General features: G+C 43.0%; 2 long non-coding RNA genes across 4 annotated transcripts in view; one reads left to right on the plus strand and one right to left on the minus strand.

Annotated features, from left to right (window-relative positions):
- Gm34678 overlaps positions 1-25326 on the minus strand; it is a 35245-nt gene extending 9919 nt beyond the window's left edge. For 2 of the 3 annotated variants that reach the window (XR_384088.3, XR_384090.3), the window contains exons 1-2: positions 3806-3910; positions 1880-2129 (exon numbers count right to left, since the gene is read on the minus strand). This is a non-coding gene — a long non-coding RNA (predicted gene, 34678). Of the gene's footprint in view, positions 1-1879; positions 2130-3805; positions 3911-25289 lie in introns of those variants that run through there. The other variant, XR_003951502.1, reaches the window with a different exon arrangement.
- Gm48923 lies at positions 3968-6666 on the plus strand. Its single transcript, XR_003951503.1, has 3 exons — positions 3968-4050; positions 5826-6006; positions 6513-6666. It is a non-coding gene; the product is annotated as a predicted gene, 48923 (long non-coding RNA).
- Positions 25327-27467: the final 2141 nt, after the last annotated feature.

Raw genomic sequence — 27467 nt, forward strand, 5'->3', positions numbered from 1 at the left:
CCCAGGCTGCCCTTGAATTCACTGTGCAACCAAGGATAACTTTGAGGTCCTGATCATTCTGCCTCTAGCTCCCAAGTGCTAAGATTACAGCTATGCAACTGTAACTGGCTTTCGATTGGTATATTAATCTGTATCAGTTCTGCATGGAGACATGTTGACCAATGCTTTGTCAGAGACTACAGTTTGTGGTTCGCTGCCCCTGTTGCCTGTTAGAATGAGGTTTTTCTTCTACTGTGTCCTTGTATTTTCTTGTCAGCTTGCATCCACCATCCCAGATTTATCCTAAGGCACACAGGCAACCATGAGACCATTTCATCACCATGAGACATGATGACACTACCAATAGAAAAGTGTTACCAGCTCCTGCCTTATGTCACTACTCATTAGTTCAGCGACTCATGGCCAGAATACCTGAGCACAAGGAAGACCTTTTAGAAAACTCTATCCATGCCTATGACGAATAGATAATACTCAAACTTTGTCCCCCTCTCCCAATGAAATGCAGGCCTACTGCATTAAAGGAGCTGTCTGATCACTGTTTGGTTGGAGCTTGCTCCCTTCTGCTTCCAGCTGAACCCCTACCTTTCACCAAAGCTTCAGTAGTCTCATTCAAAACATGTGGGTTTGTTTTACTCCACCTGTGTCCTTGCATAACACCCTGCCATCAGTATCAGAGATCCAAAAGGGTAGGCTAGGCAGAGCTGCTCATCCAACGAAGGGATACATGGTAGGCAGAAATGTTGATACCATTAGGAGGCACAGGCTTAGAGCCAGCAGAAGCCACAGGTGGAAGACAGAAGCAAAGATGGGGAGTTCTTGCTCCACGTGAAAATGGTGGCAGGGGGAAGAATTAAGGGCAATTCTTTAGTCTGGACCAACAAACTAGAAGTCTATTTGAGTCATATAAAACCCTGCAGGTGAGTGGTTCAGGGCTGTTATGGGACTTGTAGTTTTCAAGAACTCGGGCTACTTCCAGTTCACTGATCCTCTATGTGTAGCCCCCCACCTCCACCCCCGTCAAGGTTCACTCATTAACCAAGGTGATCTTTTCAGTTCTATCTATGAGGTAAGAAAAAGGACAAAGTTAAGAAAAAATCTCAGAACAGATGGGGTCTGAGACTGGATCTTCTATCATTCCAATACCAAATCCAACTTGAACATGCCCGGACTTACAAAATGCCAAGGGGTGATTGGAAGTTTGTGGATATCAGGGTATACATTAAATCAGTGAGCTTGGGGGCAGGGAAGACCAGGATTCCCTTGAATTATGTTTCAATGATGCAATACACACGTAAAGATCACCTTGTATGCTCTTTGCCTTCTTAAAAAAAAAAAGCCATTATTGTGTCAGAGGAAGAGGAAGCGATTCAGGTACAGAACATGTTCTAACAGCCTAAATGATGGTGCTTGGTGAATCGTGGTCCTAAAGGTACCAAACGGGGGAGCCAAAGTTCTCCAACTGCTGCATACTTTTGACAAGGAAAATCTAGTTTTGTCTTCCGATCTACATTGATGACCTAAGCCAAGTAAATAAGCCTGGTTTATTTCTGTAACATCTTTATGCAGACAGTCTGTTATGCACTGTGGGTTCAGATGTGCAATAATTTGTACAATGGTTTATTCCCAAGTATGCCTTTAAGCAGAACAAATGTGTTTTTCTATATAGTTCCTTGCCTTAGTAAATATGTAATATGCATTTAAGTACACTTCTATTTTGTATATTTGTAAACTACAAAGCAAAAAAAAAAAATGAACATTTTGTGGAATTTGTATTTTGCATACTCAAGGTGAGAAATAAGTTTTAAATAAACCTATAATATTTTATCTGAAAAAAAAAAAAGAAAAAGGACAAAGTTGAAAGGGGGCAAAAGTCACATACCATCTGTCTCTTACAGAGGGATCCTAAAAGTCGCCACATCACATTTACTCAAGACGCAGACAGAGTTTCTTGCAAGGAGAAGTGATGGTTTGCTCTCCAGCCAGGCAGCCTTGCACTTGGGTAAATCAGGGCCACTGTTACTAAGAATAATGAACCATGATTCCTACATAGTCTTCCTCCGGCTGTGAAGTCAATGCATGCTTGTTGCTTTAAAATAAAACATTCTATATAACACTGGTTCTTCACTCCTCTGTGAGAAAAAAAAGGGATAATAATTATCAATAAGATAAAAAGGAAAGAACATTGGTGGTTCAAATTGGTGTGATACTGGGAGTCTTCCGAGGTACCACGGTTATTTTGTCTGATTGCCAGTATTCTTTCTGTCTGACTCATTGGCCTCCAAAAACATTTTTATCAGTACTTTTGTTTAGTGTGTGTGTGTGTGTGTGTGTGTGTGTGTGTGTGTGTGTGTGTGTGTGTGAGAGAGAGAGAGAGAGAGAGAGAGAGAGACCTTCACCAGCCTATAGAGAGATGATCCAAGAGGAGGTAAGAACACAGTTCTGTTCAACATAGCTCAGTAGCTGGTGTTGGTTCAAACATTGAGAGTCTGACCCCGAGTGGTTTATTTTAGGAATATTTCAGCGCAGCAAAACCTTGTGAAAACTGTTCTGGTGATAATCAACTCAGTCCTACATGCACAACAAAGCATGTTTGAGGAGCAAAGTAAGCTAACCAAAAATTGAATGTGACTACATCAAAACGGTTTGAAAAGTGCACATGGCACTTTCTGAAGATAACGTCTACAGATTGACTGAAGGAGACAAGGCTATGATAAGAGTCTGTAGGAGGGTTGAGAATGCAGAGTACCAAGGTCACCAGGATAGAAAGCCTTCTGAGCAGATAACAGGTCTTGCATTCCTTCCCTTGAAGGAACTAAAAGGACCAAGGTAACTCTACCCTTTCCTCTTCCATCTGCTCCCTGTCTTACTTAGCTCTTAAACAACTTGTCTGGACCCCCATTCTTCTTAGGTAAACTGTGAGAGTTAGCCAGGGCCAATCAGTTCCTTGCTGACACAGACACAGCCAATCCTTGTAAGAGAGAAGTTGCCCCCTCCTGACCCCTTTCTCCTGCTTGTATTTTTTTTCCGGTGTTTGTTTGTTTGTTTGTTTGTTTGTTTGTTTGTTTTAAAGGGCCTGTGCCTGCTGGGGGTTGTGGTTCCAGCTCCCAAGTCTGGCCACGTCCCGAATTGATTAGCCTTAGAAATCCACATAAATAAACTGTTCCTGCTCTACTTGTTCTCCATGGTCCTCATCATCTGCGAGACCCCAGATCCAACAGAACAACCCTATATACTTAACATCCATGTTCCCCTACTGTTTACCTGTGAGCACAAAGACCTCCTGCCTCCTATGTGTGCACAGCATAGCACGAGTGTGCAGGTTAAAGGAGAGGACACCTTTCAGATACCACTTGTCTCCTACCATGTGGATCCAGGGGTTCAGCTTAGGTAACCATATTTAGTAGCAAGCATCTTTACCTGTTAACCTATTTTCCTGGCCCTCATTAAGGATCTAAGCACAGAGTCAGAACTAACAAAATTGACATCCACAGTGAAGTATTACTCTATACCTATTACAAAAGCCACACTACAAAGCCAGTTGTTGTAAGGGATGGATAGAGTAGAACTCTAATACATTGACAGCAAAACGCAAAAGCACCGCAAATCATTTAGAATTGCTTACAAAGCTAAGCACTCATTTGTCAATAAGACTGGTAATCCCATTCCTCAAAGATGACCCAAGATAAATACAGAAATATCTTCACACAAAAACCCTGCATTACAGCCACTTCATTTAAGGTCAACTAAGACCCAGGTACAACCTCGGCACTAAACATAGGCAAATGAGTGACCAGTTCTATTGTACCTTTGCCTTGAAAGATGCTTCAGCAACAGAGAGAAATGAATTATTGGTACGTGCAGAAACGTGCATGGACCTCAGAAGAATCTTGCTACAGGGAAGAAGCCCACAGCAGAGGCTACAAAGGGCATGATGTCATCAATGTAACATTCTGAACAGAACAAGACAGTGAAGGAATAGGTCAGTGATTACTGCAGGCTGGGAGCAAGGGAGGAAAATTACTGCAAAAAGGCAAAAAGGAACATGGCCAGGTGATGGAAACAGTCTTTCTCTCAATTATAGCGATGGTTGCAAAATCATAATTGCTGCCAATGCATAGATGGTAGACCAAAACTGAATGAATTATATTATATATAAATTATTCTTTATCTCTCCCCCCTTCCCACCTGCTTCCACCTCTGGAAGTTACACAATTACACAAGTCTGATAAAAATCAGGAGGGAAGAGTGACTGTGGTTTAAAATGATGAGTGCAACTTTAAGAAAATAATGCAGTCAGTTACTCCCAACATCAAAGCTTTATGTACAGCTTGCAATTAAACTTAGCTTCAAAGAATTCATTACTTTTGTATTTTAATGTCTGCAAATGCACAATTTGAAACGGATAGCTCTATTTAGGAAAATGCCTCGCTCTCTCAGAATTATCTGATATTGATTCAGGCAAGTCACCAGTCACAGTCTATTGGACACTGAAGGGCTAAAAGAAGTTGTTTCCATAATGAAAAATGCCATACCCAGGAACCAGGAAAATAATAGGAGAAAATGCCATGCGAATACAAGTTCTGTTCTTATAGACTAGCAGCCTGTCTCAGACTCCAGACAGAGTCCTTTGCTCTCCTTATCATCAAGGCTTACTAATTTCAGGAGAACCGGTGATTTTCCCAAAAGAAGACTGGGGTACTATGGTCCCTAGAACACAGATTCCCTGTGCAGAGACAAGGTCCAGCATAGACTGACGGGGTGAAGGATACAGGAAGAAAGTGACTGGGATGAGACCTCTTCCACGTTTAAACCAACAGGAAACCATTGTGGAAAATACACTGAACTTATTTGAATTTGGATTACATTATATTGGCAACTCTGAGGAGTATGAGTAGGGGGTGGGGGTGGAAGTGCAGATGTTCAGTCTAGGTAGGACAGGTGAGAGATGACCAATCACATCTTGAAATAAGAGGCAGTCACTGTGGTGGCTGGAGAGATGGCTCAGCGGTTAAGAGCACTGACTGCTCTTCCAGAGGTACTGAGTTCAATTCCCAGCAACCACATGGTGGCTCACACCATCTGTAATGGGATCAGGTGCCCTCTTCTCGTGTGTCTGAAGACAGCTATAGTGTCATATACATAAAAGAAATAAATAAATCTTAAAGAAGCAGCAGTCTCTGTGACATGGATATGGTATTGTAACTTCTTTAGGATAAGGTCTGAGGAAGACAATAGAATCTTGGTAAAGGGATGGATCCCCACCTAACCGAGACACTATTGCATATGCCAGCAAGATTTTGCTGAAGGGATCCTGTTATAGCTGTCTCGTATGAAGTTATGCCAGTGCCTGGCAAATACCGAAGTGGATGCTCACAGTCATCTATAGGATGAAACACAGGTTTCCCCAATGGAGAAGCTAGAGAAAGTACCCAAGGAGCTGAAGGGGTCTGTAACCCTATCGGTGGAACAACAATATGAACCAACCAGAACCCCCAGAGCTCGTGTCTCTAGCTGCATATGTAGCAGAAGAAGGCGTAGTTGGCCATCATTGGGAAGAGAGGCCCCTTGGTCTTGCAAACTTTATATGCCTCAGTACAGGGGAATGCCAGGGCCAAGAAGTAGGAGTGGGTGGGTAGGGGAGCAGGATGAAGAGAGGGTATAGGGAACTTTCGGGATAGCATTTGAAATGTATATAAAGAAAATATCTAATGAAAATAAATAAATAAATAAATAAATAAATAAATAGAAATATACAAGAGGGAAAAAAAGAATCTTGGTGAAGGTTCAAGTTTTTTTCCTCTTCTCTTCCTTCCTTCCCTGTCTAGCCTAATCAGCAAGTTCCTGGTTCAGCAAGAGACCCTGTCTCTAAAAGCAAAGTGGAAATTGACTGAGGAAGACATCTGTTGCTGACCTCTGTCCTCCATATGCACGCATACACACATGTATGTGCATTCCCCTACACATATATGAACCCTTGCCTCCCCTCCCCCATAAACGATTAAGAAGGTAGGTATTACCCGAAGGATGAAAGTAACTAGGCATGAAAAATTATACAATTTATTATGTTCAAACTTCTGGGGAAAGGTAGGGTTTGGGATCGGTATAATGATACAGAAGATGAGGCCTCCTTACAGAAAAATTAAGGAACAGTTTAGAATCCCAAAGTACTCTTGCATTTGGCGCCATCTGCTGGCCCATGTCTGCTGTGTCTTACTTGGAATTGGCATCTTTTCTTTTTCCTCTAAGCAAATGCTAAACCAGACCACGACAGTGAAAGGTGCAAAATGCTACGGTCCCAAGGCAACTGGCTCTCACAGTTGTCCTTCTTCTGAGTCCTCTGTCTGATGGGCCTTGTGGGAATCGCCTGGTTAATTAGAGCTCACATTTTCTTGGCTGTCATTGGAGCCAAGGTCATGACGATCTGTCTATCCTCTGCCTCGTCACTGTTTGACATAGGAAAGGGGTCCTGGTTCTTATATTTCAGCTGATCCTTTTCTCCTCATCACCCCCAGGAGATAGGACATGAACGTGGACCTCTTCTAAAGTGGACACAAGACAGGATCCAAGAATCGTAAGCATTAGACTGAAGGTGCCGTGTAAACTCGTTGTTGGTTTCTATAATCACACACAAATCACAAAAATGGTAAAAATGAATAATGTTTGTCATTTATGCCTCTCTGTCTTGAAGAATCCTCTACCTTTAATTCGTAGCAGGTAATGTCCCTGTGTCGCTCTGTGTAACTAGCCTGCGGCCACGTTGAGGGTAATGGCAGACCTTTTCTCATAGAATTTTTTTTTTTAATCATGGTGCTTGGCTCCTCTCAGTTATTCATTATCTGAAGCTAAAGGATCATTTCAATGATGGAGCTATAATTTCAGCAATGAAATCCAATTGAAGAATTAGCCCAGTTATTTGTTGTTTATCACCATGCCTTGTTGGATAGTAACAACATTCATCTCTTTTCTTCCTGGCAATAGGAGTCCTGAGAAAGACCATCACATCAGTGTGGATGAGAGCATGGAATTTACTTTCTGTCGTACTGTTAGCTTCTTAGAGCAAAATTATTTTTTAAAAATTAGTATAATTAATTAATTAATTAATCCTGACATATATTTGGGTTCAGAGCTAAAATTTAGTTTTGTACCATTTTCCCAGTGGTAAGTCCATTAGCCAGGGCCCTCCAGAGCAGCGGTTCTCAACTTGTGGGTGGTGACTCCTATAGTCACATATCAGATATCCTGCAGATCAGATACGTACATTACGACTCCTAAGAGTAACAAAGTTATAGTCACGAAATAGCAACAAAATAATTTTTTGTTTGGGGACTCACCACACTAATGAGGAAGTTTATTAAAGGGTTGAAGCATTAAGAAAGTTGAATATTGCTGTGCAGAAGACCAGAACGGATAGGATACATATATATTACAAAGGGACTTACTAAACTGCCTTAAATTGGGGTTGGTCTGGTGCTGTGTACACATGTGTAAGTTATGAACCCCAAGATCTAGTTGTCCCAGACAAACTAATTCCCACGTAGACCAGTCTTTGTTGTGTAAATCTTGCTCCCCAATTTAAAGTTATTGGTTAAATATATGTGGCTGCTGCCAGTTACTGGGGGAGAGTAGAGGTAAGTGGAGCTTTGGGCTGGAGGTATCAGGTGGATGTAGTAAAAATTATTTAAAATCCTGGCCCTGGGCTTCTTCCCCGCCTTAGACCATTTATGTTCCAGAATGAAACACACACACACACAGCCTTTATTTTTTAAAAAGATTTATTTTATTATTATATCTAAGTACGCTGTAGCTGTCTTCAGACACACCAGAAGGGGGTGTTAGATCTCATCACAGATGGTTGTGAGCCACCATATAGTTGCTGGGATTTGAACTCAGAACCTTTGGAAGAGCAGACAGTGCTCTTAACCACTGATTCATCTCTCCAGCCCCAGCCTTTATATTCTTAAATTATGCCCCAGGCAGCACAATCGCTGGGCAGTTGCCTATCCTCCATGCTGTTAGAATCCACTTTCCTATTGATAACCCCAAGTTACCACTTATTATTTACTATGGTCCATCTGGGCTGCACTTAAACTTCAATTGGGTAGCCTTCTGGGCTATGTTCTCTTGGTCTTTAGTCCATGGAGGCTTCTTCCTTTATCACATGGTGGCTTCCTCCTGCCTCTTCCTCCTCTCGTCTTCTTCTTCCTCCTCCTCTCTCTTGTGGATCTCCAAACACACAAAACCTCAACTCCACCTATGTCTCTTTTGCCCAGCTATTGTCTGTTGCCATCTTTATTCACAAATCAGAATTATCTTGGGGGCAGGGTCCCAGGAATGATGTACAGACTCCGGGTCTTGGGCGCCATCACTTAGCATTAGTATAGACAGTAAAAGACAAAATCTCAACAGGTAGAGACCATGAGGAGAAGAAGGAGGAAGGAGACAATAAGAGGTCTCTATTAAGTGTGATGGACCAGGAACATGTGGCTGAGTGAAATGCCCTCTAAGGGCAGACTGATGGAACTCATAGACATCTACAGTTTAGCAACACAGTATAGTGAAGGCTATGAGCCATTCATCCTCATGCCTAGAGTCTAGGAAGGAGCTACAACCCACTGCTGCTACCCAACAACTGAGAGTGTGGCGTGCTATATATGGCTAGCCTGAAGAAATACTCAAAATTCAAAGTCCAGCTCCTGCTGGGCGCTTATTGTTCTTATATCATTATGAAGATTTTTAAAAAAAAGAATGTCAAAATTTTATAAATGAGGGTCAGGCTACATTTGGAAATTCTTGGACCTTAACACTTCTTAGAGAACTGGACACACTGTAACGACTAACATTACAATATCTCTCACACTCTCAAGTACCTTTTTCTTCATCTGTCCTATTTCTGTTCCTACATGTCATCTCTTTCCCCTGTGTTCTTTATTTAATTATGTTCTTATTACTCTTCTGTCTCCCTATCCCACAAGAGTTGGGTGTCTTTGTATTTTGGTCTTCCCTGTATAGTAACTACTCAATAAAAAATACCTGTTGGCTGGCTGAAGACCAAGGGACAACATCAGCCATTAGCCTGGGTTAGCATGTGCTGACCTACTCAGGGCTGTGTACACTCTGCTCACAGAAGCTGGGGGAAAAGATATTTGCATCTCTTTCTGTTCCTGAACAGTAACATCACATGGCAATTTGGAAAAAGCCACCATGAGGGTATTTCCACCACAATAATGGGAAAACCCTACAAATCAGAGTTTGCTTTCAGGCAAGCTAATTACTGTACAGTTGTTAGCATATCACCATGACGTCCAATGCTGGTTAATATTGATGGTTAACTTGACAAGATCTAAAATCACCCATGGAAACAGCCTCTGGGCATACTTTCAAGGGCTTTTCATGCATGGATTATTTAAAATGGAAAGACCCACCCACAGTGTTGGCAGCACCTTCCGCCCAGGCCCAGATAGAAGGAAGTAGAAGGGAGAAGCTTTCCCTTGTTGCCTGTTTGCCTTCATGTCCTGCTGGTGGGTTCATCTTCCCTGTTGCATGAGCTCATCTACTCAGTTGCAGGCACCACCTCTGATGCTGCTATCTTTTGCCAACATTAGAACCCAGCTCCTTTGGCCCTCCAATGCATATTTACAACCGATGACTCGAAGAAACCCTCCAGTTCAGTGGTTCTCAACCTTCCTAATGCTGCGTCCCTCTAACACAGTTCCTCAAGTTATGGTGACCCCCATACATAAATTATTTTATTCGCTACTTTGTAACTGTAATTTGGCTAGTATTATAAATTTCAATGTAAAGGCCCGTGTTTTCTGATGGTGATGGTCTTAGGGAACCCTGCAAATGGTCATTTGAACAACCCTCTACCCCCAAGGGGTTATGACCACAGGTTGAGAACCATTGCTACAGGTTGTAACTGCTTGTGTTCTCATGTTAATTATGCTATCCAAAAACTTGTTGGTAATGTCCCGCACATAAGACTGAAGGAAGCCTGTCAACAGTTGGTTTTTGACTAGTCAATAGAGTTACTGGAAGCCAATGCCTGAACAGGGCAACAGAGACAAGACTCTTAGGATTCTCCAGAAGGGATGGAGGAAGGAGAAAGAGGGAATTCCACCATGACACGGGGGAAAGAGACAGTCCACGCCAGAAAGGTAGAGAAGGGAGAGATAAGTAGGACCAGGGGAAAAGAGGCCCCAAGAAGACTGCTGAAGGAAGACCCCAGACTCAAATAGTATGCAAAAGCAAAGAGCATTTTATTCTGCAGAAATTAGCCGCATGCAGGGATCCCCTTACCAAAATAGAGATGCCAAGAGAACTTACAGACTTACTTTTAAAGCATGTTAGGGGAATTCCAGGGAGAAGTGGGTGATCTGACTTATCTTGATTGGTTGGCTCTATTTCCAGGGCTATGGACATCTTTGGGATTGGTCAAAGCTTTGGGGGAGTCTTGGGGAATTACCATTCTTGATTAGCTACTCTTGGCTCAGGCTAGGTGGTGTGGCTATTCTTGGGAGATCCTGATTGGCCACCCAAAAGGCATGTTTTCTTTTCCTGGAATTTGATTTGTTTTGGATTTGTCCCAGTATTAGGAAACAGAAATTTAGGACTAGTCCTTAAACTACCAGCTTGGAGCCTGCCATGGAGTCTGCCCGGCTTAGCCCCTGGCCTTCTCAGAAGAGGGTTTTTCAAGGGTGTAACTGAGCAAGACTTCTTGATAAGTAGAGGCAAGATGTTCTACTTAGAGGGAACAGCCGAACAGCTAGTACATAGATTCTGAGGATGGAGACAACAAAGTTTGTTTAATGGACTACAGTGGTCTGATGTGAGAAGTGGGAAGGAGGGGTGCAGGCTTTTGGTACAAGGGAGAACAATCTACCAGGGGATAGAGTAGTGACTCAGGGAAAAGAGGGGGAACATCATGAAATAGTACAGGGACAAGTTTCACATAGAATTAAAATGAGTCACTGCAGGCAGAAATGTCAAGAGACATAGTCTAACTTGACTGCTAAAAGCATCACTTGCTCTTTTATGCCCAGGACAGACTACGGCTGGGATAAAAGTGGATGCCTGCAGGCTGGTTAGAAAGCTATTGCTGGTTGGTGGCCATGTACAGTGTCTAGAGGCACTCTTGTTCTAGATGAACCCTGACGGCAGAGCCAGCAGGACCCGCTCACCAGTTAGCTGGAGAGTTAGTTATTTTTGTAATGTCATCATAAGAATGTTAGAGAGCGGGTGGCTTGGAATCGGGGAAGTCTGGTGTATTGTAGTTCTGGAGACAAGAGGTCTAATCAAGATGTAGATGGGGGCCATCCTTTGTGGGGTCATGCTGCCCCCTTCCCAGTTTTGTGGTTAATCCTTGGGGTTCCTTTAGTTATGGCAGCCACACTGCCATCTGAGTCTCTGCTGTACTCCCCTCCCCTTGGGAGCCTGTTTTTGTACCTTCCTCTTCTTATGAAGACACTCTTCATCTCAGAGCAAGAGCACAGCTTGATCCAACATGCCCTCATCTCAACTAGTTATACACGAAATGATCTTATGCAGTGAGTTGTTTGGGGGGTGGGATGGAGTAAGAAAGGTCAAGATTTCCAAAGAACACAAAATCTGAGCCTCATAGACAACTGGCTCCTTGTTGTACAGCTGACAAGGGAGCAGAACCTAAATTATTATCAATTTATGTAAGTTACATCACAATAAGCCAGAGAAAACCTCTCTTATTAGAAAATCCAATCTACTCCAAAACAGTATCCTGCTTCCCAAGTGAGAACGTGAATAATTTACATTAATAGGAAGCTCTAAATAGTCCACTTCCCACTTGTCAAAGACATTTATGTTTTCAAAATTCACCTTTGTACCAGATAGTTTAACACTGGCAGCTAGGGAGCCGGAGAGATGTCTTAGTGGTTAAGAACATGGAGTTCAATTCCCAGCAACCACATGGTGGTTCTCAACCATTTGTGATAGGATCTGATGCTCTCTTCTGGCCTGTCTGAAGATAGTGACAGTGTACTCATATAAAATAAATAAATAAATAAATAAATAAATAAATAAATAAATCTTTTAACAAAAAAGTCACTGGTGGCTGGGGGTTTGGGGATGGGCAGCTGGCTCTTTGGAAGTCTGTAAAAGCCTTCTGAACTGTAGAGAGGTAGAGCTGATGCTGTGGGCAGAAGTCTGACTAGATGCTTGCTTGTTATGTAAATTAGCGCCACACCAGGACAATAATTCAGAAAGCTCCTCAATGTTCTGAACTTTGAGCCATGTTCAAGCAGTTCTGTCTTAGGGATTACTGGATGGTACAGACAGAAATCATATAAAGTGTTACAAATAGAGACAATTTTACTGGATGATGTTGGGTGCTCTGATGACCAGCAACAAAGAAAGCAAGACAGCCATAGCTTCCCTTGGAAGTTCAAGGGCTCCCATTTTGTTCAATCTGTGTATTGACCTCATTCACCCACTTCCAGCTGGCCACTTGCCTCAGCTTTGCTTGCCCATGCCAAGCACAATGGCATCTTTAACCTCTGAGTTTCTATCACTGTACAAAACCAAAGGCACCTGCTTTTGTATCCATCATCTCTAGAAGCTGTGTTCACATCCTTGGAAGAGGCACTCAGTTGCTCATCCTTGGTCTAACCAGCTGCATCGTGGGGTAATAGTCCCTCCAGGACAAACGCTGATTGAGATTCTAGCTTCTATCACTTGCTCTTATGAGTCATAGGATGACTGCAGGGAGTAAAGACCTCACTTTCAGTGCACTTTAAAATGCAATTGTGATAAGCAAAAGTGTGTGTGTGTGTGTGTGTGTGTGTGTGTTTCTCTGTAAACCTGTATGTAGTTTAAGTCTAGCTAGTGGTTAAGCTGGAAGAAGGGTAGCCAGACATCCGAAAGCAGTGTCCCACCTATTAGTCACTCTGACCTACACAAAGGCCATACACAGATCCTTTCAGCTTTAATAATTCTAAAGGATTTCATCCCCCTTCAGTCCTCAGCACAAGCCAGGCAGGCTGCTGCTTTTACCTTTTGCCAGTAAGTAAGATTCTTCAGACACTCACCAGTGCTGCCCGGGGCTGAGCAAAAGCTCTTAGTAGTGGGATGACTGTAAGGGGCTGAGCTACTGTCTACAATCAAACTTTGGCCAATAAGGTGATTGATGCTCTATTAAATATTAGCAAAAACTGTAGTTAACCTTTTAAGAAGTATTTTAAATGTTATTTTAGACAGAGTCTCACTATGTATGGACTGAAGTCTCTATGTAGACCAGACAAGCCTGGAACTCTAGCTCTGCACCCCAAGTTCTGAGATTAAAGATGTGTTCTACTCTGTCCAGAGAACTTTTTTTTTTGGATGTTTGAGTTAAATGTCATCCCATTGGGGCTGGTGAGATGGCTCAGTGGGTAAGAGCACCCGACTGCTCTTCCGAAGGTCAGGAGTTCAAATCCCAGCAACCACATGGTGGCTCACAACCATCCGTAACGAGATCTGATTCCCTCTTCTGGAGTGTCTGAAGACAGCTACAGTGTACTTACATATAATAAATAAATAAATCTTTTTAAAAAATGTCATTCCATGTGTATTATCTCATTTAATCCTCCAAGGAAAAGATCTTCATTTTATAGATGAGAAAACTTAACAAAATACCAAGTAACTCCTTAATTATTTAATTATTTAAATAACTAAAGATTTAATTCTTCCTTAAATCTCACCATTCCTCAGCTAGTAAGTAATAATTCAAATTTGGACCTGGGGCCTACGGGATGTTCCTAACATGCGTATACTTAAAGACCCTTCAGTATTCTCAGTGTCCAGGGCTTCTAACTGCTTTTAGCCCTTTTATTTTTCTGGGATAGAAATCAAAAGGTCCATGGAGATGCCCACTTTCCATTTTCAATGAGTTGATTCATAGAAATTTATACTTCAAGTGACTAAGCAGGAGGGATTTTTACCCAAACAGGCCTTAACAGAGGATCTGTGAGAGTTACAGGTTCTTTGTCATCATCTCACACTGCTTATCTTTTAGAAAAAGACAGGGCAAGCTTTTTCGCACCCTGCTCAGTGTCCTGCACATTTGTTTAGCTAAGAAGTGATACTGAATGGTAAGTCAGTTATGCCAGCAGCCTTTGCGATGGGCAGGGAGTCAGAGAGAACAGGAAGTGTTTGTGGTTTTTGAAAACCATCTGTCATTGGTAAAAGTAAACAGAAAGGACATTAGTGAACTGGCGAGGAGAAGGTGGACTTAGGAGAAATTGTATAGATGTGCCTAAATGTCTCAGCTAAAAGTCCCCTAAGTACAACCTTTGAAAATACTTACAGCTCCTATTACATTAAGCAGTGCTGGCTATATCATCCAATGTCCTAGGATGCCCCTGAGATGTGTGTTTATTACATCTCACTACTACTTAGTGTGATAACACTAAGCTAAGCATGGTGGCACACGCCTTTAATCCCAGCACTTGAAACGCAAAGGTAGGTGAATTTCTGTGAGTTTGAAGCTAGCCTGGTCTATACAGTGAGCTCCAGGGCTCAACTAGGGCTGTTACATAGAGAAACCCTGTATGGACACCTGCCCCCCATAAGTAAATTATGCTGTTGTTCCAGAATCATGGTCTTATTCTGTGAATTCATGGTTTGTAAAATCCTAGAGATAAAAGGGTTTCTATGTTCCTTGGCATGTAGTGGACATTTGTAGAAGGGCAGATACAAGGAAGAGAGGTATGTACTTACTAGCAGCATGAGAGAGAACCATCATGCCTGGTTGTTCTGGAAAGCTTTTCAACGACCACTGAGTGTCCTTGTTTACTAGAATTACGTTCCTATAAAATGTCTAAACTTCTTGCCATTAGAGGAGGCGTCTATGTCTCTGTGGCATCATTTTATGACTTGGTACTGACTCCAAGGCCAGTTATTCTTGGTCAGTTTGTGAACTCACCAGCTAAGCCTTTGCCTTTCTGTCTCTCTTTCTCACCCATATCCATGGCAACCACTCTTACCGCCGTTTCTGTATCTAATGTCTTATCTACTGTACAGTCAAATTGAATTTCACTTAAGAGTAGTTCGCCATTTCCCCATAAAATGTTATCAGAAGTGAAATTTCTTCAGCTCGTCACAAATTCACTAATAGAATTTAGCCTCGAAGATAGTAATCTTATTGTACACAGACCTGCGCGCTTTAGGAGTGCATTACCATCCAAGTTATGATTTGAATTGATGTTGTAGGTAGAAAAGGCGACATTTCTGGTGACAGTAACAGAATACATTTCCAGACTTAGAGCTAGTGCAGATGTAAATCCCAGATGTCAGGACGATTATGGTTACAAGTGACAGAAAACTGGCTTGCAGAAAATAGGCTTTATCGGGTCACATAATGCAAAGTTCACACAGAGAGACTTTGCTTCAATCTCGGACGGACGCAGGTGTTGCATTTCTCAGAAGCCATCCGTTTTACTACTGCTTCGAATTTGTCTGGTTTTACGTGTTCTTCATCTGTGACTTTATTGAGGCTTTAGTTTGAAGACCAAGGAAAGAGATTACCCCTGTGTTCTCCTGTTTCCCTTGCCCTAAAAGTCCTAAGAATATACAGTTCCTGCTCCACAGGCATGGGGCTGAGTCACACACTCAATTCTAACTGATGGAGAAGCGGCTCCTTCCAAGCAGCCCAGGTATAGGATGAGTGACCGTGTCTCACTAGGGAAAATACTGTTTTCCTTCTGCCCAAGGAAGATGGGATGAGAGGTTACATGCCAGAAACAGATGGCCTCTGCTTACTTCTGTGTATTCGAATCAAATTAAAGTTTTATCTGGATTATTTTATGTGTTCATAATTAGCAGGGTTTCTATAAGCTTTGGCATAACTTGCTGCAAGCCCTTGGGGTATTCAACCGACTCCATCAACAGTGAAACCGTTAGATCAGTGGTTCTCACGATCCCTCTGACAAACCTCTGTCTCCAAAAATGTCTGTTTTATGATTCATAACAACAGCAAAATTAGTTATGAAGTAGCAACAAAAATAATTTTATGGTTGAGGCATCATCACAACACGAGGAACTGTACTGAAGGATCCCAGCATTAGGAAGGTTGGGGACGACTGCATTAGATCAAGGTAATACTTGCTATGGTCTGAGTATTGTGTCAGCTTTGCTCCTAGTTTGTACGTTGAAATCTAACCACTAATGTGCTGGTATTTGGACATGAGGCTGCTGAGAGGTGATCGAGTCATGAGGATAGAACATTAAATAATCAGACAAAAAAAAATCTTCCAGAGGCTGCTACCCACTTCTGTAAAGTGAGGATATAACCAGAGGCACACAGACTAGCCAGCAGAGTCCTGAGCAGCCATCAGGTTTGCTGGCTCCCTCCATATAGACTTCGCAGCCCCCTAGATGGTGAGAAATAACTTTCTGTTATTTATAAGCTACCCAGTTTGTGATGGTTTGTTATGGCACCACAAATGGACCAAAAAAGTCTCCATCACCTCCATGAAGACGTTCACAGTTCATCTCCATCTGCTGCTCGCCATCCTGCTTCCTTCATCTGGTCTTGTCCTCCAGGCAGAATAATATATAATGAATATAATCTGGAGAAACGCCATGGTAAGAGTGTTTGCTTTTCCTGTTGGATCACAGTGCAGAGAACACCTGGCTACTCACTTTTCCTCAGGAAGGGAATCTCGAGCTCCCACTCCTAACTGTGGAGCTGTGGATTGCTGATGGCTTCTGGAGAAGGGAGGGTCCATTTTCTTTGATGGTTTCTTAGTGCCAGCCCAAGTCTGCTGTTCCCCTTGGGATACCCAGTAACCATTGTTGTGCCCTTGGCTGGACTGGAAGGAGTGAAGCTTTGACAGACCGCTGGATTAGATAGCATCTTCGGCTGGTGTTAGTCCATGAGCCTTCTGGAGATGGGTTTCAGTGAAACAGATCTCTTTATTGGGCTGAACAAGGGCTATATAAATCTAGGGGAGTGAATAGGGGTTTGGGTGGGTGAGTATATATTATTGGCTGGTGCCGAGGTGCTGGGAATGGTCCATTTGCACGAACAGGAAATCGGGGTGCTTGCTGGGCACGTCTTTACAAGGCAAGAAGAAGTTGAACCTTTAATCTGGCCACCAGGTAACCTGACTACCCCAGGGGTAGTGGAGGTGCAGGTTGTAAGGCTACATGTGCTGGGACATGCCGGCTGAGAGCAAGGAGGAAGCAGTCCTATTCCTGTTGGGTTTGGACACATACTGACCTCACTCTTGCTTTGGCCTGGCACCCCTGGTGGCACAGCGTTCTTCCTCCACATCTTAGTTTGGGTCTTAGTGCCATGAAGAATCACCATGTCTATGGCAACTTTTATAAAGGAAAACATTGCATTGAGGCTGGTTTACAGTTTCATCATGGCAGAAAACATCACAGCATGAAGACAGACATGGTGCTGGAGAAGGAGCTGAGAGTTCTACACCTGGATCCAAAGGCAACAGAAGGAGACTGGGCATAGTTTGAGCATAAGAGATCTCAAAGTCTGTCCCCATGATAGCACACCTCCTCCAACAAGGCCACACCTCCTCTAATAAGGCCACACCTCCTCCAACAAAGGCCACACCTCCTCTAATAAGGCCACACCTCCTCCAACAAGGCCACACCTCCTCTAATAAGGCCACACTTAATAGTGCCACTCCGTATGGGCATTTAAACACATGAGTCTATGAGGGCCATTTCTATTCAAACCACCACAAATGGTGCTCCTGGTAGGTCGACCATGCTCCAGTGGCTAGCCTCACACCAAGAGAATGAATTAAATAGATGGGCTATTTTTTTTTAATAAAAAGGAAAACAAAGAATTGAGAGGCATGGGGAGGTAGAGGTGGATCTAGGAGGAGTTAAGGGCAGGAGTTGGGGGCGAATATGGTCAAAATACATTGTATAAAATTCTCAAAGAATCAATAAAAATGTTTTTAATACAAATTGCAAAAAAGACCCCACCCCATAAACATGTATGCAACAAAAATTAAACAATAAAACCAAAATCTGCCCTTGATCTTGACTATTGGAACTGTTAGAATTTTGGGGTGTCAGGACTAGATATCATTTGAAGTTCAACAGAATTATAATATCTCACAAAAATGTAATAAAATTAAATTGTATAATATTAAAATAATTGTAATTACACAGTGTATACCAAAGACTCGTTTTTACATAATTTCCATTTTGTGCTGCTATGATAAAGGTACTTGCTACGGAGTCTGATAATTTGAGTTCAATTCCCAGGATTCTCTTGGTGGAAGAAGAAACTTACTCGTGCAAGCTGTTTGCTAATCTCAGTACCCACACATCGCTTGCGTTTTCATGTTCTCATCCAAGACCCCACAAAAAAAAAAAATAGGTGTTAAAAGAATTAATAAATTTCAAGCCAGTTGGTGGTGGCACACACACTTAATTCCAGCCCTTGTGAAGCAGAGCGAGGGTGATCTCTGAGTTCGAGGCCAGCCTGGTCTACAGAGTGAGTTTCAGGACAGACAGACAGTGCTACACAGGAAAACCTTGTCTCAAAAAAAAAAAAAAAACAACCCAAAAAATTAATAAATTTCAACTTTAATATTCAAATATCTTGTATCTTACATCTTGATGTTTGGTAGATGGCTTTTTGGATGGATTTGTAACCAAAGATTTATCATTAGATCTTTCATCCTTTGAGGTTCTTTCAACAATGCTGCCACATAAGGTTAGGTTTTATCTCCTTCAAAAATAAGAAATTACCTATCTGAACCTCACGGCATTTTTAGAGATACCTCATCTCCGCCCCTAGGGGGAGCTCCAGCCTCCCCTACGAATCGCCCTGTCACCATTCTCTTATTTGTAACTGTACATTCAAGACGAATTCAGAAGAATCTGCTAAGCGCAAATTTCAGAGTATATTTCTCGATGTATGGATCTTTTGACCCAACAGCCATCGCAAGACTTGTCCAAGGTTTCTGCTGTTTGGAATTATACCCACTAAAAGAGTCTCTGGTTGGATGTTGCCGTCCATATGAAGTGGACATGTTACTTAAGTTCTTAGCAGGTGCCAGGTGTAGTGATGGAGGCTTGGAATGGAGCAGCAGGCAAGTGATAGAAGTTGCATATTTCTTGACATATGCACGCTTGTGTGTTTTGCTAGCTCTGCCTTGGTCCATTGAAAGAAATCTTAAATAAAGGTCCAAACTTAGTAGGCTTGCTAAGCTTCCAGTTTCCTAGCAATGGAAGGTGTTCTAAGTCCTTACCGTTTTGGCAAGGATGGATACTTAAATATACATTGCCATTGGGGTTAGCTTGTATCGCGTATCTCCTGGCTCTCATACACCCTGGACAAAGCAAATTGGCTAGGGGGAGAGCATTTGTTCAGAAGAGCGCATCCTATGGGTTGGTGATATTGTGGTTTGTTCTAAGCTTTATTTAGCAGAGGCCTTAATCATCAACTTGGACCTATCATATTCACTCCCTTAGAGTTTTAACAGTGAGGTATTGTATTTGTTTGCCATAGCTGCTACACCAGGTATAAGAGACTATGTGGATTAAATAACAAATGTAATTTTCTTACAGCTCCAAGTGGTAAAAGTTTGACAACAAGATGTTAATAATGTTGGTGACTTCTGAAGCCTCTTCCCATGGCTTGCAGAGGGCCACCACCTCCCCAGGTCTTCACTTCCCTTTGTGTGCACCAATCATGTCAGATTTACACTCTTATTTTTTATAAGGACCATGTGTTAACTGAATCAACCCTTTAGAGACCCGGAGACCCTATCTGCAAACACAGCTACACTCTGAGGCACTGGGTTGAGGGCCTCAGCTTATGACCTTGCAGGAGTAACGATTCAGCCCATAGTAGACACAAAGAGAATGAGTCCCTTGGTGAAAAGTAGACATTGCCCTATATGAAGAGAGCGCCAAAAGAAGCGAGAGCTTTTATGAGTTGAAAATGATCAGGAGTGAATGTATAAGCCATGTTTTAAACCCATCTCAAACAGCCTTCTTTGAGTTAATACACATAAACTACTTGGTTTCCTGGCTTGGGCAAATCTATTGGCTAGAACCACAAAGGCACAAGCAACAGTAGGAAGTGTAGACAAGAGGGAGGTCAAACAGAAACACTTCTACAGACCAAAGGGTCAAATCATAATCAGACCTAGTTAAAAAACTCAACAGTAAGAAAACAAATCATTCCATTAAAAATGCAGAAAGTGGGCAGGAGAGATGGCTCAGTAATTAAGAGCGCTGGGTGCTCTTCTAAAGGATCAGATTTCTATTCCCAACTCCCACATGGCGGTTCACAACCTTAAGTAATTCCAGTTACAGAAGATCTGAAGCCCCCCCCCCCCTGGCTTCCTTGGGTACAAGGTACATCCACGATGCGTTTATATACACGCAGACAAAACACGCATACATAGAAGATAAGACACAAAACTTTATGGATGGACAAAGCATACGAAATGGCATTTATTCAGATGGCCAGCTGGCACATCACTAATCCTTAGGCAAAGGCAAATGAAGACAACCATAAGATATCACCCCGCAATGGTTAGAGAGGCTTTTATTTAAAAGATGAATGCTGGGCCCACTAGCTGATAGTAAAGGTGACTGCTTCCTACCCTAAGGACCTGAGTTCAAACTCTAGGCCTCGAATGACGGAAGGAAATGTATGCTTGTTGTGTGTCAGTTTCTTTGTGGATGGCTGCCTATATGCAGCGAGGGTAGGTACAAGACAAAGTGAGAGCCCGTGATTGGGCAGTGGAAAAAGAAGGGGACTGAGAATTTTAGAGTCTAGGACAGAGGGACAGAGAGGAGAGGAGAAGGGAAGGAGAGGAAGAGATAAGATGGAACCTAAAGGAGAGGAAGAGGAGCTGGACCCACACAGTCCTGGGAGCCATAAGTGTTGGGGATTTCTTAGATAGATGACTAACTAACTAATAATTCGGATGCATCTACCCCATCTAGGTGTGTAGCTTGTGTTTATATCAATTGAGTTGTGAGTTCATTGTGCGGGTGTTTTGTGGGTTGAGAATTTACTAATATCAATCTGACTGATATTTTAAAAGCCTTTAGAGTTTTGATTTTACCAGGTTCCTGGGATTTGTGACTGCTAACCACAGGGAATGGGAGCAGAATCCACAGCAAGAGAACCACAAGATAGGTGGTCGCTGCATGGGGCTAGCCATGAAGGCAGTGAGATCACGGGGGCCAGAGAGTAGCTGGCGCTAGCTCGGGATGGTGGCTTTTTAAATATTTCCCGCTACATTTCCTCCTAGGTTGAAACATTTCATCCTGTAGGGAAGATCCTTAAGCCAGAGGGTAACACCTCAAAATAGTTTCAGGAAGTCCCTGAAACTCCCAGATTTCATTAGGCTCCCTCCCTCTCGGAGGAAGCAATATAGTCAAACTGCAAAGAACCCTCTGAGACAAGCCAGGCTGCCTGGAGGAGTCAGACAGACTGACTCCCTTGGAAAAGGGACTCTCCAACCTGTTGAGCTGCCCGCAGGCTGTGCAGTGCACTCTGGTTTTTGTGAGCTGTCACCTTTGCTAGTAGGCCTGGGTGATGAGGCTGTCTTTGAGTCATTTTTGATGCTGTTAGTCACCCTTCACCTACATTCCTGTAAGTAACCCTCAGAACTCTCATTGGTTCGCCAAATTGGACTTCGGTGATGCAGGGACTCCAGCTAGCCCGAGCATGGCAAATATGGCTCTGGCAGGCCTTGACCTTCTCCCCAACCCCTCCTGCCTTGCTAAAAATTGTTAGATTAAACTCCTTAAAATTTTTATTTATTCTATGTATATGAGTACACTGTAGCTGTCTTCAGATGCACAAGAAGAGGGCATCGGATCCCATTACAGATGGTTGAGAGCCACACTGGGATTTGAACTCAGTACCTCTGGAAGAAGAGTCAGTGCTCTTAACCACTAAGCCATCTCTCCAGCCCCTAGATTAAATTCCTAAAGCTAAACCCACCACAGTTCATTCCCTTATTTGGCCACTTTCTCTCCTTGAGGCTGACTACCAAGGTCTATCTATCAAAGTATTGGAGACTTGCAAGCAAATCCACCTTTGACTTACCTAATTAACATGCCCAATCAAGATTAAACACCTCATCTTAGCATGGGGTTTCCTCTTTTACCTTTATAAACTGCTATTTTCCTATGTGCCATGTCTGTGTTTCTCTATCCATAGGCAATCCTTTGTCCCACTCCAGAACAAATAACCCTGCCCCCTTCCTCATTCCCTTCCTCTTCTCCCTTGTCCTCTGCCCCCCGCATTCCCTTCCTCTTCTCCCTTGTCCTCTGCCCCCCCATTCCCTTCCTCTTCTCCCTTGTCCTCTGCTTCCCCCCCCCCCATTCCCTTCCTCTTCTCCCTTGTCCTCTACCTCCTGTCCTTGTCTCTTATTCCCTGTCCTTTGTCCTTCTCAGGAAATAAATCTCCTTTGGGTTGAGAACTTTGTCTTGGAGGTCCCAAGCCAATACCTTCACAATACAATCACTTCAGGTGGTATCCATACTTTGGCCTATTGTGGACTCAGTGTCTGGGATGAGGAGACATGCATATTGTATCTCCTCAGGAAAAAAATCTTGTCATACTACATCTCCTACAGATAAGTAGATAAATGATAGATAGATAGATAGATAGATAGATAGATAGATGAAAGGCAGATAGATAGGATGTAAAATCCATGAATTCTAAGTGTTGACTACAATGTAGGGAAAAGGGAAGGCAGCTGTTTTGCAGTTGTATGAAGGGCTCTTTAAAAGCCACAGATAGGAATGATCCAGAATCATACAAAAATGATCTCAAAATCAAAGGAGCTTGCGACAGAAGGGGCCTGAGGGGCAGAGTGGAATCACTGTGGCTTCACGGGATTAAAATACAGGGAGGCATCGAGACAGCATTTGTACCTTGAGGGTGGTGACTTACGATTCTTGGGTGCACTTAGCCATAAGAAACTTTTTAGAGAATAGACTCTTCGAAGAGGAAAGGGAACAGGGAAATACAATAATATTTCTTGTGCTCTTGTGTGCTTTGGAAACTTGTTTGAAGATATTATTTTTAAAATTGGGAATTATAGAGAGTTTCAGCAGTACAACAAACATCCTCTTTCCCAGGGTATTATTTTGAAGGCTGATGCCCACATGGAGTCTGTTCAGGTATGTGTGTCTATATTCATTTTTCTGAACACCTACATGGATTGGGAGTCATTAATGAGTAAGTTACAGCCTCCCCTCATGGCATTTGTGATGCACTTGGGAAAGCAGATATGTAAAGAGTGAATTTTATTACACTGAGATTAGTGTTGTGATAAAACTCCTACCACCCACAAAGCCCTTTGATTGTAGAATATGCGGCCTTCCTCTCACTAGGTTTGGCAAGATACTGTAGATAAGTAAATACATTTATTTCCTTACATGTTTTTTTTAAGTCATCTTCTCGGGAGCTTAGAGAAAGCTGTATGGGGAGTAGACATTTCAAGCAGGTCTGAAGATAATTTAATAATCACTCACACACAGAGATACATTCAGTAATACTTCTTACAGTGACAATGGAGGAAATCGGCATTGGTTACTTTTTTACTGCTGTGATAAAACATCGTGATCAAGGCAACTTATACAAGAAAAACTTATTTGGAATCACAGTTTCTGAGGGATAAGAGGTCGTCATCGTATGTGTGAGGGGGGAGAGACGGCAGCAGGAACAGCAAGGTGAGAGCTCATATCTTAACCCACAAGCCTGAAGCTGAGAGAGTAAGCTGGGAATGGTGTGAGCCTTTTGAAATCCACCCCCACCCTCCCCACACCCCCAACCCCCGTGACATACTTCCTTCTGCGAGGCCACACTTTCTAAACCTACTCTGTGAATTACCTCTGCGGAGCAAGTATTCACACATTTGAACCAATGAGGGACTTTTTCCTTCAAAGCACTACAAAGGAATCCATCTTTTTCTTGAGACATATTTTTTTGGCCCAGGCTGGCCTCAAGCTGGTGCCCTGCCTGTGCTCACAGAAGGCTGGAGTCATGAGCAGGCATCTTCAGGTTCCCCAGGAAGCGTCAGTGTTTTATTTTATACCCTCTAACTTCAGTGTTTTGCTTTTGTGTGAGCTACCCAGCCTGCTTCAATTATGTTAGCGCTGGTGGGAAAGGCCTTGTGACGTCACGGAGGAGGTTCGCAGAATGAATAATCGACAGTGGCACAATCTACTGAACACAAGTTAAATACAAGCTTGTTGTTCAAACGAAAACTTGACAGGAGAGATCCATGTGCCCAGGGCCCTGATTTCATCACACCCCTGAGCAGTTAATTCAGCCATCGGAGTACCTGGTTGCATTTCCCCACCGAGGAAGGGGATTAACACTTTCCCAGGTTACAGACTATTTTCCCAGGATTGACTGTCCCGTTATGTTATTGTTTTCATGCCCTTACTTACAAGGGCACAAACCCAGAAATGACATAAGAGCTGGATTTCTCACATTCTCACCCTGCCAGGCACAGACATCACGCTAACAAGGAAGACTCTTCCGACTCTGGCCAGGGTTTCTCCAATGTGGCGAATACAGCCACGGCGCCAACATCACGGAAGGCTTCGCCTGCTTGGCACTTTTTTGGGCCCCTCAATACCTACCTGCACACTTTTGTAGAGAATCCTAGAATGTGTATTTCATTTAACGTTTATTTTTAAAGCTAGTCTGCAAAACAATGGGTTTCACGATAGTGTTTTTATTCATATGCCATTATTATTTGTGTTTATTTGCTCCCTACCATTAATTAACCTTTCGTGCTGTCACCCCTTGCTCTCTCTCTCTCTCTCTCTCTCTCTCTCTCTCTCTCTCTCTCTCTGTGTGTGTGTATGTGTGTGTGTGTGTGTGTGTGTGTGTGTGTGTGTGTGTGTGTGTGTTTTTGAGACAGGGGTTTCTCTGTATAGCCCTGGCTGTCCTGGAACTCACTCTGTAGACCAGGCTGGCCTCGAACTCAGAAATCTGCCTGCCTCTGCCTCCCGAGTGCTGGGATTAAAAGCGTGCGCCACCACACTCGGCTGTGCTGGTCCTTCGTTTACCATCCAAATAGTCTCCTCTTCTAATTGCATGTGACATATGTCCCATTGCTCTACCTCGGCTGTCCTTTCACTTGATATGGCACCTCCCTATCTCCTGTTTCCATGGTGTCTCTGTGTGTGTGTGTGTGTGTGTGTGTGTGTGTGTGTGTGTGTGTGTGAGCACACAGGCATGTACGTGATGATCCTCTCCTACTTTGGAATTTGCAAGTCATTACAAGAGACACAGGAAGTGAGACTCTTACCGCTCCCTTCTGTGGTTTCCAGTTATCTCAGGAGATGGCCCCCCGCGGCAAGCCAGCCCTTTGCCTGGGGCTGCCCTTTACTTCAGACTCCTTATGTGACAATTCAATTGCGTGGTTGTTGCTAAACCTGTTTTCCAAACGACGTGACTGGTTACAGAGACCTAGTAGTGATCTAAAGTCGATAGTAGTCCTTGGCCTTTATACCTGGAAAGACTGAATGAAGGGGCTGGGGGTGCTTGCTCTCATTGACATGTATGCAGAATAGGGGAACATGGAGAGGCCCCGTGGAACCGACGAACGCAGCCACCGCAACACCCCAGGACTTTAAAAAGACACGATTATGAACTCATTTTACTTTATTATCGTCAGTGCTGGGGTAAACCTGTGGCCTTGGGATTCTAGACAAGGCCTTACCACTGAGCTATAGCCACCAGCCCAGGCTGCCGGCTCTTCAGAGACAATATTTTTGCTTCTTTAACTTTCTTACGTCTTTTTTTTTTTTTTTTTTTTTTCACAAACGCCATTACACATTTGTAGAAAAGTGAAGCATGGCAAATAAGCACTCTTGACAGGGACTGGAGAAATAAAACACAGCCCAGTTCCCTTCTACAGAACTCTGGGCCTCACGAGCAAGCATGAGGCTAGCTTGATCTGTGTTGCCCTTCCGGTACAGTCAGGGCATTACTCTAAAGTCAGCTCACAACGAAGATTGAAAACAGCAAGAAAAGTCACAGAGGAGACTGAGGGAAAGGTACGTGCACGGCGGGCGACGGGATGAGCATCAAGACATGCAGTAAAGATGAATGTCAGAACATTACTCTAACGTGAACCCAAATATGTGTACAACCGTGGCCCTCAACCTTCCTGATGCTCCACACCCTAAATACAGTTCCTCCTGTTATGGCGACCCCCTCAACCATCACATTATTTTTTGTTGCTACTTTATAACTGCAATTTTGTTGCTGTTCTGAGCCATGAATACCTGATATGCAGATGCTCTTGGGCAACCCCTGTGAAAAGGTCACTCAACCCCACAGGGGTCACAGCTCAGACATTGAGAAGCACTGGTATACAGTGGTAACACAAGAGCTGTACTTACTGTACTTATGCGTGTGTCCACAAGGTCTGTAAATGCAGAAAGAGATGCTTACAAACTTGCTGTCAATGGAGTAGATAAGAGAGGGGTACTGTGGGTTTTTTGTTTTGTTTTTTTCATAGATTCCCTTTCTGAAATGTATTTTCCCGTGGGACTGTATTAAAATATGTATGCAACTTACAAAAAGCACTGCAATATTTGAGAAGCGGAAGTCCAGAAAAGCTTAGTTGGTCTGAAAATGAAGAGCTTGGCCTATGTATATTTATGCAGCCATCCACAAATATTCCTCTCCTGGATGATGAACGAGCCACTGAAAATCAGGAGATACTACCTACCCCTTAGACCTTCAGAGAGATAGGTGACAAAAAACAGTCGAGGGCTGAGGGCAGCTCAGTTGTACAGCATCCATCTGGCATGAATAAGGCCGTGAAGTCAATACTCTGCACTGAAAAATAAGCCATTAAATACAAACAAACAAACCAAAACAGTTAAATCCCACTTTGATATGTACCATGACTGGGATATATTTATGTACTAGGACTTGCATCTAAAGCAGTGGCTCTCAACCTTCCTAATGCTGTGACCCTTTAATACTTATGTTCCTTATGTTGTGGTGACCCCCCCCCAAACATAAAGTTATTTTTATTGCTACTTCATAACTGTAATTTTGACATTTTTAAAGAATCATATTGTAAGCAGGGCAGTCGTGGTGCATGCCTTTAATCCCAGCATTCTGGAGGCAGAGGTGACAGATCCTTTTGAGTCTGAGGCCAGCCTGGTCTACAGAGTGAATTTAAGACAGCCAGCGCTACACAGAGAAGTCCAGTCTTGAAACAACAACAACAACAAGAATCGTCACGTAAATATCGGATATGCAGGATGTCTGATATGTGTTCCCCAAAGGGGTTTTGACCCACAGGTTGAGAACCATTGATTTAGCGCCGCAGGCAATGTTTCTTAAGGGAAGTCATGTAATAAGCCCTGAAAAAAAAATCCACAGACCTTAGGAAGTGATTAGGAAGCCAGTTCTGCTTAAGTGGACAGTGAGGTGATGACTCAGAGACAAGTGAGCTGATTTTCTT

This window comes from Mus musculus, chromosome 15 (assembly GCF_000001635.26).
Source record: "Mus musculus strain C57BL/6J chromosome 15, GRCm38.p6 C57BL/6J".
Taxonomy (NCBI): Eukaryota; Metazoa; Chordata; class Mammalia; order Rodentia; family Muridae; genus Mus; species Mus musculus.